Raw genomic sequence first — 15,832 nt, 5'->3', positions numbered from 1 at the left:
TAGCTGAAATTCACTAATCATAATTAGTGAAATTTTGGCTCCAAAATTTGGCTCCACAAATTCAATTTCAAATTCAAGTGAAATTTGAGTAGCAAGCAAATGCTCACCCCCCCCCCCCTCAGAAATTTACAAAACTACCCCTAATACAAAAACTAGTCTAGGTGCCCTAAAATACAAGGACTGAAAAATCCTACATTTCCAGGGTACCCTACCTATATTATGGAGTCCTAAATACAAGGGCCAAAAATAATGAAACCTTAATCTAATATACAAAGATAAGTGAGTTCATACTTAGCCCATGTCATTGCCCTGAAATCTACCCTAAGGCTCATGAGAACCGTAGCGCCTTCTCTTGCATCTCTGGCCCAATCTTCTTGGAGTCTTCTATCCAATGCCCTTAGGGGGTAGGATTGCATCACTCTATCTCTCTCGTTCTCTTCCTTCATTGAAGCTTCCTCTTTAAGCTTCTTATCCAAGGCACTCTTTTGGTGGTGAAGCTTCTCCTTCAATGGCTTATCCTCTAGTAGATGGCGCCTCCTCTCACCTCTTATCCTTTATCTTTCGCTGCAACTCCATGGTCGAAAATCACCATTGAAGGACCTTATTGAAGCTCAAAGACCCAACTTCCATAGAAGCTTCACAAGAAAGGTTCCATCAATATTATACTTAGACTATCCTAAAAAATGATAGCTTTTTCAATTGGAAACCCAAGATTGCTAACCAGACCTTTAAGTCAGATCCCATCCTTTATTGCTTCTATTAGAGCATGCACTCTACCTTTGTAGTGGATAAAACCACAATGGGCTAAAGAGTTTCCTTCCAACTATCAAGAGAGTTGCCAATCATGAATGCGTACCTTGTCACAGTTCTCCTTGCATCCAAATCTACAGCATAGTCAAAATCTAAATAACCAGCAAGAGCACAAGACGTGTCTCCATGGTAGACAAGTCCAATATCAGTTGTACCCATATGTACCCAAATATACATATCACAACTTACCAATTGTCGCAACCTACCCTTCGGCGGGAAGGCGACGCGAGGCTCACGGGTGTGTCTTCCAAGAAAGGAAAATGCGTGGAGTCGCCACCAACGTTTATTCGAGGAAAACGTTGGAAAACCCAAAAAGGTGTGGTCTACGAACTTTAAGTGTGAAAGGTTCAGGAGTTATTTTTACGCACGGGAAAGGTATTAGCACCCCATGCGTCCATCAAAAGCGACGTCAGTTTTTAATCAAGTGTGCAAATATGTTTTCAAAATGTTTTATTTTCCCTTTTTTATGTCTTTTTTGTGTTTTTATGCTTTTTATGTTTTTTGTATTTTGTATCTTTTTGTGGTCGATAAGGGTGTTTCCCTCGCTCCTATGTATCATCAATTGCGATAAGGAAATCAGACCTAAGTAGTTCTTTGAGAACTAAACGTTGGTTAATTTGTTTTTATCTTTTTTTTGCAAGATATATTTTAACCGAACAAAAAAGGTTATTCAAGGCGTTGGACCATTATACGATCTTTTGATTTTGAAAGGAGAGAAACGTTAAGGCGTTGGACCATTAACGATCCCTTGGGATGGTCGACAAAAGAGGGGCTTTTGCTCCTACGTATCCTCAATTGCGATGAGGAAATCAGACCTACGTAGTTCTTGCAAAAGTGGTAAAGTTACATGTTGATTTTAAGCTTTTGAATGGTCCATGTTAACCGATAAAAGCAAAGAGCGCTGTTTAAGGCGTTGGACCTTAAAATGGTCTTTAGTGATTTTTTGCGGAAAACGCTTGATTTGTAAGTTGATTTTAACCTTAGTTTCACTTTGGTTATTAGTCAATTCATTCCATGAAACTTTCAAAGAAAAACGTCCGATTGATTTTTTTGATTACTTTATTCAAAGAAATTTTGATTATTTTATTATTATTTTGCCCTTTTTTTGGTTTTAACCGAGATTAGTGCATGAACAATCAGTTGGATTTTATTTTAACAGTGATTAAACAAGATAACAACACAAATGATCGGTTGAAATTCATTTTATTATTTATTAGGTGAGAAAACGGCTTAAATAAATGGTTAAAGCACGTTTAAAGGGGGTACGGAAAACAAACAAAATGAAAATAAAAGTACGCGAAACAAGTGGGGACCACTAAGGGTGCATAGAATGAATTGAAAGATTCAATTTTGGGAACTTACCGGTTGAAGACCGAAGAACAACGAAGAACAGTGAAGAATCTTCTCGAAATCGCTCACGAAAACGTCTCGGAAGCGTTACGGAAGCACCTCGGCTTGGATTTTTTCCACGGAAAAAATTTTCCTCACTAATTTTGAGAGAATCCTAAAATACCAGAAGGGTTGAACAATTTACTCTATCCTCTTTTCCCTATTTATAGGAGAAAAGAGGGAGGTGGTTGCCGCCCAAGCGAGCTAGGTTGCTTCCACTAGAAGGCACCGCCTTCTGTTGGAACATCCTGGAAGGCCCTAGTGGGCCTGGTTGCTATTTGCACCCCCCTTTCACTAAATACATCCCTTTTGTGTTTTTTTTGCTGATTCCTTTCCGAAACTTTACGAATTTCGTAATGATACCCATTTTCTTTTCGGAATGTTGAGAAACTTGACGGTTTACCTAACCACGGGTGTTAAGTACCTCGAGGTGGTCAAGCGAAGGTTGCATGCCACCAAACAATGGTCCCCAGATGAAATTAGGGTATGATAGTTGCCCCTCTTTACTTATCTTTTATTGGAGATAAAAGCGAAGCAAAGATAAGACACTAATTTCGTTCAAGCGGAATATCATCGGCCGGTCAATATCCTAACCAGCGGAACCTGTCATTCAGAAAGAAAGAAAAGGCATCAGAAGCGTCAACAAAACTTCAATGTCTTGAAAGCGATAAAATGGGATAACCACAACATTTCCACGTGCTATCGAACTTGATCGTCCCCGCCCAGCAGAGAAGAATCTCGTGCGTTGTTAGGCTTGAATATCTTCGGACGACTAGAGTAAACCTGCAAAAATTTTGAAAATAATCAGAATCGAACGACCAACACCATCCTAATACCGTCGAATTTGTTCGCCTCGGTTGACGAAAGGTGCGGATAACCATACGGTACCCCCGCATGTCACCTGACTTCACGGGTCAGGATGACAGAAGGTGCAGAAACCGTTTGTACAGATAATCGCTTGGGTATCTCCGTATGTCACCTGACTTCACGGGTCAGGATGACATAAGCTGTTTGTACGGAAAACCGCTTGGGTATCTCTGTACGTCACTTGTCTTCACGGGTCAGGATGACAGAAAGTGCGGAAGACGATGTAAGTCTCCGTGTGTCAACGAGTTCATTGCCCCCTAATTGACAATGGGTGCAAAAGACAATGCTAGTCTCTGCATGCTACCGTACTCTGAGTCTGATGGATAGCGAAAGAGTGTTTATACGGATAACCACTTAGGCATCTCCGCCTGCCACCTAACTTCACGGGTTAGGATCAACAGAAATCGATTGTGCAGATAATCACTTGGGTATCTCCGCACGTCACCTGACTTCACGGGTCAGGATGACAGAAACCGTTTGTACGGATATCCGCTTGGGTATCTCCGTACGTCACCTGACTTCACGGGTCAGGATGACAGAAAACGCGGAAGACGACATAAGTCTCCGCGTGTCAATGGGTTTGCTTGCCCCTGATTGACAAAGGGTGCAGAAGACGACGCTAGTCTTTACATGCTACCGGACTCTGAGTCTGACGGATAGTGAAAGAGTGTTTATACGGATAACCACTTGGGTATCTCCGCCTACCACTTAACTTCACAGGTTGGGATTAACAGAAATCGTTTGTGTGGATAAGCACTTGGGTATCTCCGCATGTCATCGGACTTCACGGGTCACGATAGCAAAAAGTGGGGTGGTCGACAAAAGCAAGGCTTTTGCTCCTACGTATCCTCAATTTGTGATGAGGAACTCAGACCTACGTAGTTCTTGCTTTTGTGATGTGCGAGACTAAAATAGTCTCTATCGGGAGATGCTGACATCTCCGAAAAGGGTGCAGATGACCACATTGGCCTCTGCTTGTCAATCGAACTTGGGGTCTCCGAATGACGAGGTGTGGATAACCGAAAGGTGTCTCCGCATGCTACCAGACTCTTGGGTCATGATAGCAAAAGGTGGGGTGGTCGACAAAAGCGAGACTTTTGCTCCTACGTATCCTCCATTTGTGATGAGGAACTCAGACCTACGTAGTTCTTTCTTTTGTGAGACTAAATAGTCTCAGTGTTCTTTCACTAAAATGCGAACATGCTTTAGTAAAAAAACAAAATCTCCAATTGATCAGAGCAACATATATGATTTTTTTGATGAAAAACAATGTGCCTATTGGGGAAGGAGAGTATGCTGATAAAATTTTCTCATTACCATAAATGAGATTTCAGATGTTAGCGTTCATTCCTAAACGACCATTTAGAGGAAACACTGGGCCCGACGGAATAGAAGAATATCACTCGAAGTGTATCAATCTCACACAGGTAAGTGTTTTATCCTAATTCCTCCGATCTTTGATCGGGAACTCTCTTCTATTTTTTTTTGTTTTCTTTCGAGGGCAGGGTTATCTTTTTGCGTTAGTGTAGCAGAAGTGAAGAACAGCAAAAGCCAAGATCGAATAGAGGTAAACGAAAATGATAAATGAGTGGAGTAGGTTATTTTAAAATGCCAGTCTTTAAAATAAGTTAACTTTACAACTATTTTTATGTAAAAATCAAGTGATTGAAAATACCTATAACTACAAAAATAGTTATATTTATATAACTACTTTTAAATAACCAAATATTATATACCTGGTTATTAGTAACTATGGGAATTTTTTGAAAAGCCCGGTTATTTTTTAGAATCTATAGTTATTAAATACAAAGACAATCTTTTTTATTCAAATTATAATAAAGTATTTCTTGTTTTTTATCATGTGTAAGAACTAAGAGAAAATTAAATATGTATTAACAGTAGTGTAAATATGTTTTATAGAGTCATCGAATCACAAATATATATATGATAAGTTTGTTTATTTTGATGATAACTACCTTGAAAGTCATGCGAAAGAATATTTTTAATTGATCATTGACAATGTAAAAACTTTTAAACTGGCAGTCTATGCTATCCACATATTAAATCTGTTAGTAAGATATAATATTTTTTCTCAAATCAATAACTAATAATTTAAATACATTAAATAAAATCAATACATTAAATGACTTAGTTTAGTTGTTCTTATCCACATCTGGACCCAATTTAAAATTAAAAGAATGTACACCAAATAAAAAGTGGGTAATGTACTAAATGTATAATGATGTCCCCATTGGCTGCTTTGGAAAGACACGGATTACAAAACACACAATCCCGCTAGTCTCGCTGATAACATCAAATAGAACAACTTGTGTTTCTCTATGCTAGTCTCGCTGGAACCTCATAATAACTTTCAAAGCTTTATAATGAGTAATTGTGCCAATGCACCTTGCCTATGCATCTTACCATTGCCCTCACACCTCTAATTATTTCCACCGCAAGAAATCTGCACTATAAAGTCCATCACCTCCTCTTGTACTCACCAATTAGACTATTAGACCCAGAGGTCCAAGACTGACCCTAATCACACTTTATAATTTTTTTTTTTCGTGTTGGCATATTTCCTTTTTCTAAACTTTTTGTGCTCTTTTTGTTTGTGGTAGATCCATGAGCCAGAAAATAAAATCCTATTCATGGGCCTTCGTTGCAGATCTACTTGGTTGGAATTCATTGACCGTGTCTTATATTTCTTTGCCCTCTCTTTTATGCTTTGTCTTACCCTTTGCGGTAACCATGGCCAATAAACATCTTCAACGACCATGATTTTATTGATTAATTAAATAAGGTAAAAGTTCTAATTCTTTCATTATTCTAAATTGAGTTATTTAACAGTCACAATTACATGATTAATTTGTATTCTCCTTAAAAGTCATGGTTGATACCCACACGAATTGATTTGTTGCATATCTACACCAATGTCTTTGTTAGTTCAAGGAGGAACCCACACAAATAAGATCTTTTTAGGAACATTTTGAGAGAGAAGTAGATTAGTTAGGCAATTCATGTTTGGTAAACAAGGTACAAAAAGTATCACCAATTTTTCCAAATCATATAATACTTTACAAAGCAACCACAGTTGTTAGAGTACTCATAATTTCATTCAAGCCACTCACCATAATTATTGTTGGCACCAACAAATGGTTTATCCAAGTGGTACTAGACAGAGATTCCTTAAGCATGTGGTCAAAGATTTGAGTCTTCACCGATGCGTGTGGAGAAAATCTTGTTGAGAGGGGCATCCCACGTATGTTTTCCAACAGGTCCCTTGGACGAGATTAAAATCCTCTTGGTTGGCTGATATCCTTCTTTGTTATCATATACAACAAAAAATAATTGTCTAGAAACCTTATTTCCCATCCCCTGTTAGTAGTAGTAAAAGTAGGTAGTGTTTCTGGTACAGGAATAAACATGCAATATACTTTATCTTTATTCCAACTGCTCTTCTCATAATTGGTGTGGCTATACTAATAATATCTCGTATGTAATCTAAAAGGCTAAACTATCATATTTGTTTAAAATATATGCTAGTAGCAGATTTTATTAACATCCAAATTAAGTTGTGAATTTATTGGCATTATTTTGAGATTGTGTGGAACAATTAGAAACTCGAATTGAAATACTTAATCTTTCTAGCTAGATCAAACTCATGATTTTTGTTAGATGGGTCTAGCTTCTGGTTCTACATCTATACCAGAAAGTATTCGCACAGAGAGTCTTGAGGTGTATTTCGGCAATTACACAATGATAAAGATGGAAGAAAGTTCAGGGTTTCCTGTGTTATTTGGTGGTGAAAATTCAAACCCTCCTGATGATGGTGGCAAAGACAAGATTCTGGGGCTGCAACTTAGGGCAAGACTTCAAAACAATGGTCTCAAAGATAAGATATTTCTAGGGTTGGAACTTATTGCAAGACTTCAACACCGCACCAGAGGTTTAAGACATTTAACTAGGATACATGGTGTGGATTTGACGAACGAAACTCAGGATACATGCCCCAAGAGATCTATAAAGAAAGAAATATATGAAGAGGTGCTGGGAATTTCTTATTCCACGGTGAGTCAATCAGGGAAAGTTGTGGCACATGATCTGAAAAAGAGCCACATTCTGGTGCAATAAAGACCATGTCAGCTAGCAGGAAGCTGAACACAGGAAAAAAAACTGTGCTTTCGTGGATGATTGAAACTGGAACAATACTACAACATGAGAAGGTTCATGCGAAAATGACACAACAGTATTGACGAATGATGGTTATCACTGGCGCAAATATGCACACAAGATTATCAATGTAATTTTAGTCCCCAGGTATTGTGCTCTCTCTTGACTCGGTGCACATGCAAGGTTATTTATATTTGTGTACATTTATGGCATGATTCATATATACATATATACCCCTGTACATTTATATTTGTTATAGATTGCATATATAAAATGGAGAATATTGACGAGTACTGCTATGCTCCTTGTTTCGTTTGCATCAGTCGTGGCTATTGTCCTTGCTTGCATATCAGTTTATCATTTGAATAACGATTCTTCATTTGTGGGAAAGGAAATGAGATGTGTGTGTAGAAGAGAGGGATAGAAAAGAAAATAATATTTCCATATTATAATAATTGAAATTATGACAAAATATATATATATATATAACTTTTCTTTTTCATAAAATTTGTTTTCATCTGCAGGAGGATTATGAAGATGGAGATGAATTGTGAAGCTGGATTTATGTGCGCACAAGTCTCACGTACAGTGCATCAAACGGGTGGTTCATGCACAGGAACCAATACCCAGGCTGCAAACAAAAAACAAATTATGCTGACTATGAAAATTTTGAAAATGAAGATTATCTTATTTGTAATTTCAGTCTTTAGGGTTCCATTATTTCAGTTCAGTTCAATATACATACCTATATTTGTTTCATTCCCCTCTATGTCAGTTTCCCTCCCACACCAACACACCTACTCTCAATTCACTATCCTTTATCTATCACAATCTCAAAAACTCACTCTATATCTCTTTAACATTTAGCACCAAATTCATTCTGTTTCATATAATATTTTTAAGGTTTTCTTTTAAATAAATATTGCTCAACTCGAACATATGTGAAGAATTATGAACATATTTTCGAGTTGATAGACATAAAAGACACTATGATGTTTCGAAAGTGTCAAGAATAAGACAATTTGGTAGGGAACTTTGCTGAATCATTTTAGAATTTTATAAGACCCAATGAAACACATAGTAAGTTTGCAAGACTTGAGGGCCCTACCAACTTCAGTCCATGCCCAAAAACACATAATAGCCCATTTGAATATTATGTAAAATGTACCAATATGAAGATTATCAATCCTAGGAATCATGTTGTCAACACGTCAAAATAAATGGATTTAGTATGTTTTTAATACATTCATTAATCAATTTAATTTGAAATTTGTGATATATGTACATTTATATGGTATTCAAACACATAAAATATTTTTAATTCAAATTATAATAAAATATTTCTTTTTTTTTTTGTTATACATAACAGTGAATGCTAAATACACTCAAGAATTAATTCATATCAATTTTGGATATTATTTAATGTCTTAAATATATTTTTTATCCCTAATAAATTTTTTATTTGCATTGATTTCCGAATAAAATAATAATTTTATTTTTGGTCCTTGATAATTTGTTTTACCACTTTTAAATTAGCAAATTTTTTGTTTGCTCCCTGCTAAATTACTGAATTTTTTAGTCTTAACTAAGAAAACTGAAAAAAAAATTACAAGGAAATAAACACAAAATTTGCTAATTTATCAGGGACTATAAAAAGTTCTAAGGACAAAATTAAAATTTTTGTTTAATTAAGAACTCAACGAAAAAGAAAAGTTTATTAAAGAGCAAACACAAAAATTAGATATTTATTAGGAATAAAAAATAAATTGATACCTTTTTATTTAATTGAAAAATACAATATACTTTTAGAAACTCATTAAATAGAATACTATATCTCAAATTAAGAACTGATAATTTAAACACATTAAATAAATGGAGTGCATTACATGGGTGAGTTTAGTTGTTGGTTTTCTCTAGATCTCAACCCAATTTCAAATTGAAAGAACATACATCGAATAAAAAGTGGGTCATGTACCTATAATGACATTCCATTGGCTAGTTCGAAAAGACGAGGATTGCCAAAAAAAATTATTCTGAGTTGTTGATAACATCAAATCAAATGATTTATAATTCTTTGTGCTAGTCCCGTTGGATCGCCGTGTAGGTTTCTAAAGCTTTATAATGCACACCTTCCATCTACATCTTAGTATCACTCTAACACTTGCAATATTCCTACCACATGAAATCTACACTATAAAGTGCATCATCTCCTCTTGTTCTCACCAAATAGGTTATTAGACCCAGAGGTCCAAGACTGACTTTGTCCACACTTTATAATTATTTTTTATCGTGTTTGTATCTTTTTGTGTATGCTAGATCCATGAGCCAAGAAACAAAACCCCATTCATGGACCTCCATTGCAGATCTACTCAGATGGAATTCGTTGACCATGGCTCATATTTCTTTGCTCTCTCTTTAATGCTTTGCCGTATCATTTGTTCTAACCATGGCCAATAAACATCTTGAACAACCATGATTTCTTTGATTAACTATATAAGGTAAAATTTCTACCTCTTTTGTTATTGTAAATTAACTCATTTATTAATAACAATTACATGATTAATTTGAATCGTCACTAAAAGACATGGTGAATACCCACACTAATCGATTTGATGTAGATCTAGTCATCTCATTGCTAAATAGTTGGGGGAAGAATCCATACGTATTAGATATTTTGAGAAACTTATCAAGATAGAATTAGATTTAGGTAGACAATATATTGTTGGTAAATGAGAATCAATTTTTTTACCAAGGTACAAAATGTGTCACCAAATTTCCAAATCATCTAATACTTTACAAAGTAACCATCATTGTTATAGTACCCATGATTTCTTTGAAGCTGCTCACCATAATTATTGTTGGTACCAAGAAATGGTTTATCCAAGTGGTACTAGACACGAATCCCTTCAGCATGTAGTAAAGGGTTTGAATCCTGACGAATGCATATATGGAGAAAATCTTGTTGAGAGGGAGATCCCACTTATGAGTGCCAACAGGTCCCTTGGAGGATATTAAAATCCCCTTGGCCGGAAGCAGATATACTTATTTGCAATCGTATCTAACAACAACAATTATTTTAAGATTTGTGATATATGCTATTGTTTTGCCATTATTTTCATTTCATTTTTACCTTCTGCAGACAAGATTTTGCAAGAAATTGATGCTGTATCCTATAGAGTGCTTGGCTAACTTCTTTTTGGCACTATCAGAATATTCTATAAAAAGGTTGAATATGTGCTTGAAGATTGTAATGAGGTTCTCGTCAAAATCAACAAATTTGTCGTCAACAAAGAAGGCTTAGTATGTGTGGAAACGTTGTGTATGCCTGTTACTAAACCAGAAAGATTTGAGTTGGATGCTTTTGAGTTAGATGAACCTGAAGATGCTGGCAGGTACGCTTTTATTAGGTTAGACTTTAGAAGCTTAATGATTATGTAATTTTCTTCATACTGCTTCTCTGGAAGAAATTATGCTTAGAGACAAAGATATTAGAATTGTTTCACTATTTTACTTTTATAGTAAATGTAATCTTATTCTATTGTTTGAGTAATACACTTTTAAGTGAAACAAAATTTGTATGTAAAACTGAGGGATTTGGGCTGTTTTCTAAGGAGAAGGTATGCATTCCATAATAATTATAAGTGGTACAAGAATAATGTTTCTTCCATTTATTTATGCAAGTATTTTTTGTTTATTGTTTATCTTCAGCTCTTTACTAATACTAGTATATGCTGTTTAATTTCAAGGTATATAGTTAGAAAGAGCATAAAGAGTGCAAAAGACATAGTTCGTTTCCCTTTCCAACAGAATGCCACCATACTTTACATATTGCACACTGTGTACAGAGGCAGAGAGAATCTCCCATTACTTACTGTGCACTATGTAAGTTTGATTTGATCACCTTTCTTTTTCATTTTGTTTATAAACTCTTCTATGTTTACTAAAATTTTTTTTCTCCATGTTCTTCCTCTGACCTTCAACTCCTATTCTCAAAATAAAATGAAAATGCGTAATTCCCTTAAGCTGTTGGCACTCCCCTAATCCCTTCTCAATCCTCAGGTTGCCTTGAAATTGTGGAAACTCCAAGGATGTTAGATGTACCTGAATCTCAGGATTTTGACATTCCAATTTTTATTGAGATAAAATCCTTTTGGAATCTCCCGAAACAAATGAAGTGCCTAATTTGATGGATGAGGTAAAGAATAACTAAATGATGAAAATACTCTTTGACATTCTAACAGGCACACTATGAGTGGTTTGCAATACATTCATAATTGTCTCCACGCAAACTCGCATAAAGAAAAACCATATTGTTGTTTGATCTAGGAACTTTGAATTGGTATGAAACTTTAGATTCTAAGATAGAGGAAACTTATCCTAGTACTAACCCTTTGTTTCATTATGTCTGTCTCAGGAAACAAATTCATGTGGAACTATATAACCAATCAGAATTGTGTAAGAACCCTTGCAAATCTCCAGTTAAGTTTTATTAAATTCTATGTTTTGCTTAATAGTGCATGATTTCTTTATTTTTTTCTCTTTAGTAGCTGGCTTTGGAAAGTTGTCAGTTTGATTATTGCTTACAAGATTGGCCTATGATGGTCTTCTTTAATGATGTACCGGAAAGTTGCAAGTTGCCTACTTCAGAGTTTTCTGTGCGCAAGAAAACAAAGAGAGGAGGACATTGTAAACTTTTCACAAGTTTTTGTAGGCCAGGCACGGAAAGAATCTGCACTGCAATTTAATGAAAAGTTTGGTGACTTCTGTAAAAAAAAAAGTTTGGTGACTAATTTTCTTATGGCAGTGATGCAGAAACTTGAGTTATGTTTTCTTGTCTTACTACTCTGCTTTTTCTGTAGATGACATACTTTGTTAAAGGATGAAAAATTGTTCTTCATAACTATCAATTCTACTTTTATCTGAGTGATGATAACAGGAAAATGTGGAATTGTAGTTGTCCAGTCGGTTTGTTTGTCAAACAATAGTGATGTACTTCTATAACTTTTTTTAGGGTGATCGATGCCCTTTCAGTTAATGGATGAACTTTGTCTGATTGGAATATAAGTATATAAATCTCCAATGCAACGTGGAACTTATGTTAGTCCTTTTGCTCTTTCCTAGCAATCATATTTTGTAGCAGCAGAATAATTCAAGCATGCTTAATTATGAACTTCTTATGTGATAGCCTACCAAAAAGTATATTCAACTTGATGCTATAATTTGTATCAATTAATTCCTTTTAAGTTATCCTTAACTGTATATTCTCATACCTGTACAGCTTCAGGATTTTTCTCGTTCCGGTGTGATTCACTTGAGGTATTACAGGCATCAAGAAAATAAGCAGGGAATGAAGGAAGACAAAAAGAAAGAGTGTATAATGGAAAAAGACAGGGACATCATGATAAAACAAAAAAAAAGTAGTCATTGATATTTAAATGAAGTTAATTTATCTGACAGACACAATATCCTTTCCCATGATGGGAGACATATTACACTCTTCCACGATAGCCTTGATGTACCCATGGACCAAATTCATTAAATCTGTGAGTTAGCCAGATTAGGCTAGGAAAAAAACCACATTGAATGCTCTACTTGTTTTAAGGCTTGTGGCACATCCTGATTATTGGTTAAACCAATGGTGTACAAGCTATGACCCTTACGTACATACCTATGGTTATTATATTTGGTATCTAGACATTTAAAAATATCATGATATCGGTCCTTTAATTTCTTTCCCCTCGTTAGTCACTCAATAATTTAATTTTCCAGTAAATTATTTTGTCAATATTTTAAAAAGGAATTCTTGTTCATATTTATCCTATTTGACTCAAATACGATTGTTTTAAGTGAGAGATACAAGGGATATTGAAAAAGAAAGTTAAAAAGTAAAGGAAGACTAATAACAAAAAAGTAAGAGGCTTATTTTGTAACAAATTAAAATTTTGAAAACTTCTTTAAAAGATAAATAGTTTAAAACATCTTTCTAGAAATAGTTTAAACTTCTTTGAATAGATTCTCAAGTCTACTTTAGGCCTAAATATGCTTTTGGTCCCTGTAAATTAATATTTTTTTGGTTCCTGTAAGTTCATTTTTCTAATTTTAGTCCTTGGTCGCTCTTTTTCAATTTTTGTTTCTGTAAGATATTGTGCTCATTTTTTGTTCCTACTGTAAGATATTTTGTTCATTTTTGAAAAACATAAACTTACAAGGATTAAAAATGAGCAAAAAACTGATAGGAACCAAAATTGGAAAAGCATAAACTTATTATAAGGACTAAAATTATAAAAATGAACGCAATGACCAAATATCAAAAAACACAAACTTAAAAGGACCAAGAACATATTTAGGCCTCTACTTATTATATGAATTTTCCATAAGGAACAAATTTTGAGCCAAAACAGCCAGCACACTTCCATTCTCACTTCTTTTTATTTTTCCTGTCAACTTGTATGATTTTTCTTATTTTTTTATTTTATCCAAATCACTTGGTTCTTTTTATATAATTTTTTTCTATATGCCAAGGAAATTCAGTAAAAAGTTCAGCTCAAAATTCACAGTGACAAATTCCCAGCAATTTTTATAAGTTCGTATGTTCAAGCTGCCAGCACCAACGATTTCAGACTTTGAATTTTTTAAGCATGGTATATTGATTTCCTTTGGTTTACTTTCAACTTTCTTATGTATGTTAAATTCACTAGGCCTATTTACCACAGCTTTAGGAGTTCAACATTCACTTAGGATCAAAATTTCAGCCAACAATTCAATCACCAAAACTCAAATTCACAATAGACACAATCATAAGGAAACCTAAAAGTTCAAGAAAAGGTTCACAATCGAAGACTCTCTAAGAATTATGCATGAACATGTTAAGGACTAATTAACATGCAAGATTTGACTCAAATCAAATTATAGGCTAAAAAAATTTCATACACTCCTGAACAAATGAGTTAGACAAAGAAACAAGAAAAATAAAATTCAACACAACATAAGGAATCTTATGTGACAAGTTTCATGACTAGACATGACTTTTATGACAAAACTAAAATAGGTGAATATGTCATTCTAGATTTTTGAGGTTTTCTTCTACTTTAATATTTTTGTAAGAATTTTATGGTTTAGGTTTCAGCCAAAAAAATTGACAATATAAAACTCAAAGGAACCTAAACTCAACACAATTCATGGTTCAAGAACAAGAACAAGGAATTTGAACCATAGAAAATCAAATCTAGCTTCTATAGTAAGCTTAATCGGTGGAACTTCTAAAAAATTATGTTAACAACATTCAGCACAAGACATGGGAAGAGATACATGGAGAGAAACGAAGAAACAACAATGGAGGAGAAAGTAAAGCTGAAAATTAGTGGAGGTTTAAGGAGCACCTACTTGAAGCTCTTGTGCTTTGATACCACTTGTTGGAAGCTTGCTTATGAAGCTTCTATAGAGGCTGAATCTTTGAGCTTCAATAAGGTCCTTCAATAGTGATTTTTAGCCATGGAATTGCAGCGAAAGATAAAGGAGAAGAGGTTAGAGGAGACGTCATCCACTAGAGAATAAGCCATGGAAGGAGAAGCTTCACCACCAAGAGAGTGGCTTGGATAAGAAGCTTAAAGAGGAAGCTTCAATGGAAGAAGAGAATATGAGAGAGAGAGAGAGAGGGGGGGGGGGGGGGGCGAGGTGTGGGAATTGAAGGAGATTAGAGAGAGAAGTTGAACTTTGAATTGTTTCTCATAAGTTTTTCATTTATCAAAGTTACGAAAAGTGTTACGCATGTTTTTATTTATAGCCTAGCACATGGGAAGCTTCCTTGAGAAGCAAGGAAGGTAGCTTCCTTGGGAAGCAAGGAAGAAAGCTTTCTTGAGAAGCTAGAGGGGGGCAACTCACACCCCTCCAATAGCTAAGCTCACCCCATGCCAAAATACATGAAAATACAAAAAAGTTCCTACTACAAAGACTACTCAAAATGCCCTAAAATACAAGGCTGAAACCTTATACTAATAGGGTACCCTTAACTTGTACCCTTAATTTGTAGGGTACCCTACAAATCTAAAATGACCAAAATACAAGGCACAAAAGAAGGAAAACTTATTCTAATATTTACAAAGAAAAATGGACCCAACCTTGACCCATGGGCTCAGAAATCTACCTTCAGGTTCATGAGAACCCTATGGTCTTCTTCAGCAGCTCTAGTCCAACCCTCTTGGAACCTCTTGCTCATGGCTCTGGTGACTAGTCCCTTCCCAGGGAGGATTTCATCAAATATGTTTAGCTAAGGATCAATTCCATCATGAGAAGACTCAACACATTGACATCAGATACCACTTTATCCATGTTGAGAAGAGGCTCGAAATCCAGAAAGTTGATACCACTTCATTCATGGATTATCTAGTCACGTAGAAAGGAGTGTTCAGTCTAGTGGTTCATTAACATAGCTTGTGTAGTAATTGTAATTGTTTTCTTTTTCTTATTTGCTTTTCTAACAGTTTTCTAGTTGGACAGTTAGTTGTTTTCTCCTTTATAATGAGATTTATGTTTTACATTCAAAGAGCTTGAGAGTGTATTTAACTCCTTTCATTCCAAATTTCGTTATTTGCAA

Source organism: Glycine max, chromosome 19 (genome assembly GCF_000004515.6).
Source record: "Glycine max cultivar Williams 82 chromosome 19, Glycine_max_v4.0, whole genome shotgun sequence".
NCBI lineage: Eukaryota > Viridiplantae > Streptophyta > Magnoliopsida > Fabales > Fabaceae > Glycine > Glycine max.
This window is presented reverse-complemented; position numbering follows the sequence as displayed.